Source organism: Acomys russatus, chromosome 30 (genome assembly GCF_903995435.1).
Source record: "Acomys russatus chromosome 30, mAcoRus1.1, whole genome shotgun sequence".
Taxonomy (NCBI): Eukaryota; Metazoa; Chordata; class Mammalia; order Rodentia; family Muridae; genus Acomys; species Acomys russatus.
The window spans coordinates 34,029,501-34,035,446 of NC_067166.1; the positions used below are offsets into that span (position 1 = coordinate 34,029,501).

At 38.9% G+C, this 5,946-nt stretch overlaps 1 pseudogene; it reads left to right on the forward strand.

The window, feature by feature from the left end:
• Nucleotides 1-5,303: 5,303 nt before the first annotated feature.
• Nucleotides 5,304-5,658, forward strand: LOC127212160 (huntingtin-interacting protein K-like; annotated as a pseudogene).
• Nucleotides 5,659-5,946: the final 288 nt, after the last annotated feature.

The window sequence follows — 5,946 nt, forward strand, 5'->3', positions numbered from 1 at the left end:
GCACCTAGCTTGATCATATAACTTACCTATTGTGAATAATATCAAGATAAACAAGGATATTTCAGCATCTGTATTGTATGATAATGCTCATTTCTTCTATTATATACACAGAAGTATTATTCTGGATCACATTCATAGTTCAGTTTCTAGCATTTGAGGAATTTCCATACTAATTTCCATAGTAGCATCTCTAATTCTATTGCTACACCAGCAATGTGGAAGTGTGTAAAATTCTGCCTCATCCTCCACCCTCCCCCACCACACCATATATCTCCACTGGCCCACCCCCTGGCCCATCCTATGCCACACCCTCATAAGTATTTGTTATTGTTTGTTTTCCTAAAGATAGCAACTCTCACCTGGGACAGGTGGAATTTCATATAGACTTTATTTCTATTATCTTGGTATCTAACGGTGTTAGACATTTTTTCATGCATTTATTTCCTGTTGTGTGTCTCTTGAAAACTATCTATTTTGTGTGTCATTGATTAATTAGATTATTTATTTTTCTGATGCTTAATATTTTGAACAACTAATGTGCTCCCATGATTGACACATCCCCCCACCCCCGATCAATGGCTGAAAAGCTGGTAGAAGCTTTCTCTAGCTCTATGCCTCTCTTCCTTGTGGGTGCTGCTTCCTTTGCCGTGTATTTCTTCCACTTCATGAAATCCCATTAGTCAATTCTTACTTTTACATCCTGATTGCTGTCTCTGCCAATATCTTGAAATGGTTTCCCTGCATTGTCTCCATCAGGTTGAAGTTTGGGGGTCTCATATTAAGGTCTGTGACCCATTTGAATTGTTTTAACACAAGGTAAGAGTTAAGAATCTATCTTCTCCAGAACCATTTTTTGAAGAAAAAAAAAAAAGACTCTTTTCTCTTCCTTGTTTATTTATATAATTTTTATTTCTCTCTTCTGCCTTATTGCTCTAGTTGAACACTTGAGCACTTGCAACTTAGTGTTTTGTGTTACAGTGCTGAGTGTGTGAACAAGCAGGTCTCCGCTTCTTGTACCTTCACTTGGATCTTTACAGTCTGATAGAAGCGGTTTCTGGGTTGGTTTGTGGGGTGAACTATTTTGTTTTATGTTTGGAGGGAACGTTGCTGTTCTACTGACATTTGAGGGAGAACTTAAAGTTGAGTGGGTAAGGACGAGGGATATGGAAAGACTTGGGGAGGGGAAGAATATGCTCAAAATATAGTTAACCTTTTGTTTTTAAGTTTTTAAGTAATAGAAAATTTTAAAGGAAAAAACAAAAGAGAAAATATGTGCATTGTTAAAAAGAAGGAGGAGAAAAAGAAGAAGCTAAGCACTATGTAGAATACGATTTGAGAGAGTACACACTCTTGTCTCATTCCTAATTGTAAAGAAAATGCTTTCATTTTTTCCTAATTTAGCAAAAAGAATAATTTTAATTCTTTAAGCTTCTTATACCAACATGTATCCATAGCACTTTCCAAGAAACAATTATATGAGCAGTATTGCACTAAGATAGATGCATAAAACTATTCATAAGAAAAAACATATTATAAGTTATTTTAGTAGCATGAGATAAAAAAACTTAGAAGAATGCAATGCATGGATAACATGAGTAATATCATAACTATGGGCTCTGGGCAACATGTGCATAATGAAGGAATACATGGGATGACACAAGTCAAATCTTATATTAGGTATTAAAATAGAAATCTATCACTTCAGTCTAAGTTCAGGTTTAGTTTTCCTTTTTCAGCTTCTTTATCTTTACTCCTATTCTCCTCATCTGTAATAATCCGTATCTTGTCTGTCCATTCACCTGCCTTCATTGACATGCCTAAAACCCCACTTCCCTCACGGCAGTTCCAAGCCGCCTCGCTCTCTCGCTGCTGTAACTCACTGCCACTGTCTAATTGACACCTCAAATTTGCCTCATGCTACTTGATGCAGGTGCTCCTTCATATATAATCATAAATAGCTTGCAAGTTCCACAAAAGTAAGAAATCAACTCTTTTATGACTTTTTTTTTGGAATCCTTATTGCAGGAGTGGGCGAACACATTACTATTTCCACTTAATAAATACTTGACAATTTGTTGTATTCTAGAATGGCTTTTCCAAAGGTTTCACAAAAAATACACAAAACTTGTGAGATACAAAATAGAAATAAACAAATACTCATCACTTTACAGTTTAGAAACTAATGAAGTCACCCAAATATATAGAAACATAGGCATTGGGGTACAATTAATACAGCAGGAAATTATTATTAGATCATTGTTTAAAACTATAGGTATTCTGTAAATTATTTCTTTTATTTTTTGAGATTACAATATAATTATGGGGACTGACTTTCACATGAACTCTGGTGCCCCTTTTTTGGCCATGTCCCCTTGATGGGGAGGCCCGATGGCACTTGGAGGAAGAATAGCAGACTACTAAGTAGAAACTTGATACCCTAGCATCATATTCAAGGGGAGGAGGTCCCCATCAGTCACAGTCATAGGGAAGAGGAATAGGGTGAAAGCGGGAGGGGAGGGAGGAATGGGAGGATGCACGGGATGGAATAGCAATTGAGATGTAATATGAATGATTTTATTTTTCAATTAAAAAAATTAGGAAAAAAACAATATAATTGTATCATCTCCTTGTTCCCTTTTCTCCAGCCAAACACTTCCATATACTCTTCCTTGTTCTCTCTCAAATTTATGGCTTCCTGTCTATTAATTACTGTTAGATACATATGTATGAATATATGTATGTACACATATATTATATATGTACATATGTATATATATATGATATCTATATATATTCCTAAATGTGTAAAGACATCTTATTCATTCTGTATAATACTTCATATATATAAATATATAAACATACATACAATATGTATGTTTTGAGGGCTGACTATTTAGTATTGGATAACCAGTTGGACTGTTCTTCCCTGGGGAAGACTATTTCTTCCAGGCTCAGCACTCCTTAGTTGCCTGTAGCTCTTAGTGTGGGGTTAAGGCTCCATGGGCTTTTCCTGTCCACCTTCACATGTCTACTGTTGTTCCTGTTCAGGTCACATTGAGAAAGTCATGTCAGTGAGACCTCACAGCTATAGCTTCTGACGTCACTAGGGACACAATCTCCGAGCAAACTCCCTGACCCTTTGGTTCTTACAATCCCCCAACTCTCCCTCTGCAGTGATTCCTGAGCCTTAGGTATGGGAGCTGTTTTGTAGATACACCTGCTGAGACTGGCTTCTGCCATTCTGCATTGTAATTAGTTGTGGGTTGTTTTGGGGGGGGGTGGTTGTGTGTGATGGTCTCTGTCTATTGCAAGGAGAAGTTTCTTGATGAGGGGTGAGAACTACGTTCATTCATCTGCGGGTGTAAGAACAGGTCTTTAGGATGTAGTTAGGAATTCTGCTGGTTCAGTGAACTGAGGGCTGTAGGCTCTCCTCCATTAAGCATAACCTTACTAGTGCTGCGTAGTTGGCTTGGTTTCTCATACCTGGCACGGTTTCTTTCTTGTTGAGCAGGTATTAAGTCCAGTTAGAGAGCTGTTGGATACTACCAAGATATGAATGACATTACTGCACCCGTAAGGGTATTGTGCCATGTTGGTCATTGGTGTGGCTCATAGCAGTCCTAGCTGGATAGGACTGCTGTTGCTTCCCTCCTTTGGAAGCTTGTGTGGAGCATCTGGTACCATGAAATATAGTACTTAGGGAGGACTCTTTCAGGTTAGTTTCTATAACACACATAATTCTGCTTATAAAGATACATATATAGTCTAAATAGTTTATCTGAGCTGACAATGTTCTCTCTAAGGGCCTACTACCATCTAATTTTAAAAAATCCTAACACCACACATAAGAAATCTTATTTTGAGTTATTAGTCAATGTTATCCAAGAGACTCCAAAAACAGCACAGCTTATTGCTATAGCCTTACCCCCTAAAATATAGGAGGCAATTCCTTATTGCTGAAGATACCATTAACTTCATATAGAGTTTCCATGGGCCTCTCAACAGTAGTATTTTTTAAATCTGTAAGGAAACACAGTGGGAACACACAGAATGTATGGTCATTAACCCTTAAACAAACACTATAAGAGCAAGGAGCTGGAGAGACTGCTCAATGGTTAAGCACTTACATGTGTGTAGGCACATGTATGTGAAAATGCAAGGGATCTTGGAGGCCTGAGGCTGCCATAAGGAGTCTTAATCACGCTCTATCCATTGACTTAGGGTCTCTCAATTAAACCCTAAACCCACTCATAAGGCTTGGCTAGTTAGCCATCCAGTTTGTTCCAGACATCCCCTACAGGAATGATAGAAAGACAGACTGAATGACAGGCAGACTGTCGCAGGTACCAGACATTTACTTGGGTGCTGGGGATCCGAACTCTCCAGTCCTCAAGCTTGCCACCAACGCAGCAGGTACTTGACCCGTGAACTCATATGCCCAACTCCATATGCAGTTTTTTAAACTCCTTTCAGAGAAAATGACTACGTCATGGACAAAACTAGTGTGTTGGCAGAGAACGGCCTTGTAAGCCTTGTAGATTCTGAAATCCGCGCATCTCTTTCCCATATAGTATGTCATGCTGCCTCTTTATCCATTTATTTCTTCAAGTATTGTTATTACTTTACTAAGGTGTTTTTCCTGCCTAACTTCTATTTCTTAGTATCATTTTCGTGTATCCATGTTCATTACCCCTGAGGAAACAGAAAGTAAAAAATACAAAGAAAATTATTTTTTTCATGCCTAATAAAATGAACCATATGAAACTAACATCTTCACATGGGAAACACACATACTTATTTATATTTAGATGAAGTACTGCACTACATATATGATACATGGTACATTCCTGTTTAGATTAGGATATTACAGGTGTCTTTTAACTTTTTATTGGTTTTAAACTTTGGAACTCCATTTTGGCACCATTCAAAAGTCATGTTCAAAGACTCTGGAAATTTCTAAAAGAACCATAAAAGTGATGGATGTGTGGATATGAATTAGAGCTCTTCAGCTGAGATCAGGGAAGATGGAGCCAACAACCTTAAGCACAGGAGATAATTTCCTGCATCTGGGGGAGATGGCTCAGTGCTACAGCGCTCACTGCACAAGTACATGGCGCAGAGTTCAAATCCACGACGTCCATGTCTGTGCCCCCAGCACTTGCCAGCTGGGTGGAGATAACATCCCCATCATGCAGGCTCACAAAAGAAGTAATTGATCTGAAGATAGAGTTTATAAGGCACTCTTTAAGACTCTTTAAGAATCTGAACAATTAGATAATAGAAAAAGCAGTACAGGCGGTGAGGTCAAAATGGCGACCGAGGGAGATGTGGAGCTGGAGTTAGAGACCGAGACCAGCGGCCCAGAGCGGCCTCCTGAGAAGCCACGGAAGCATGACAGTGGTGCTGCTGACTATGCGGAGGAGAAGGAGATCCAGAGTTTGAATCTGGAGACAGCTATGTCAGTCATTGGAAACAGAAGGTCCAGGGAAGACAAGGCCAAACAGGAGCGGAAGAAGGAACTGGCGAAGGCCACCATCAAGAGGGAAAAATCTGGAGTGGATAATGACAGAGATGAAGATCTCTAGAGCAGCTGCAGAGAGGAGCTTGAAGGAGCACATGGGCAATGTGGTGGAGGATCTTATTGCCCTAACCAATTGATAATGTGCTTTTCAGACACTCTGGACTGATTTACTAAAATAAAGTGTTTCTTCTTTTTTCCAGTTTTATCTTGGATCAAATGCATTATATATTCTATTTTGTTGTCAGTTTGTATGTTGGACCTTGATGAAACTGTATAAACAATCAATATAAAGAAGTATCAAATGTTAAAAAAAAAAAAAAAAGCGGTACAAACAACTTCGAGCTCTCATGAGCAAGAATTGGCATTATTAGAGGGCCCTCACAGCATAGCGCACCCTGCATCCCCCTTTGAGATGTGAAGTTCAC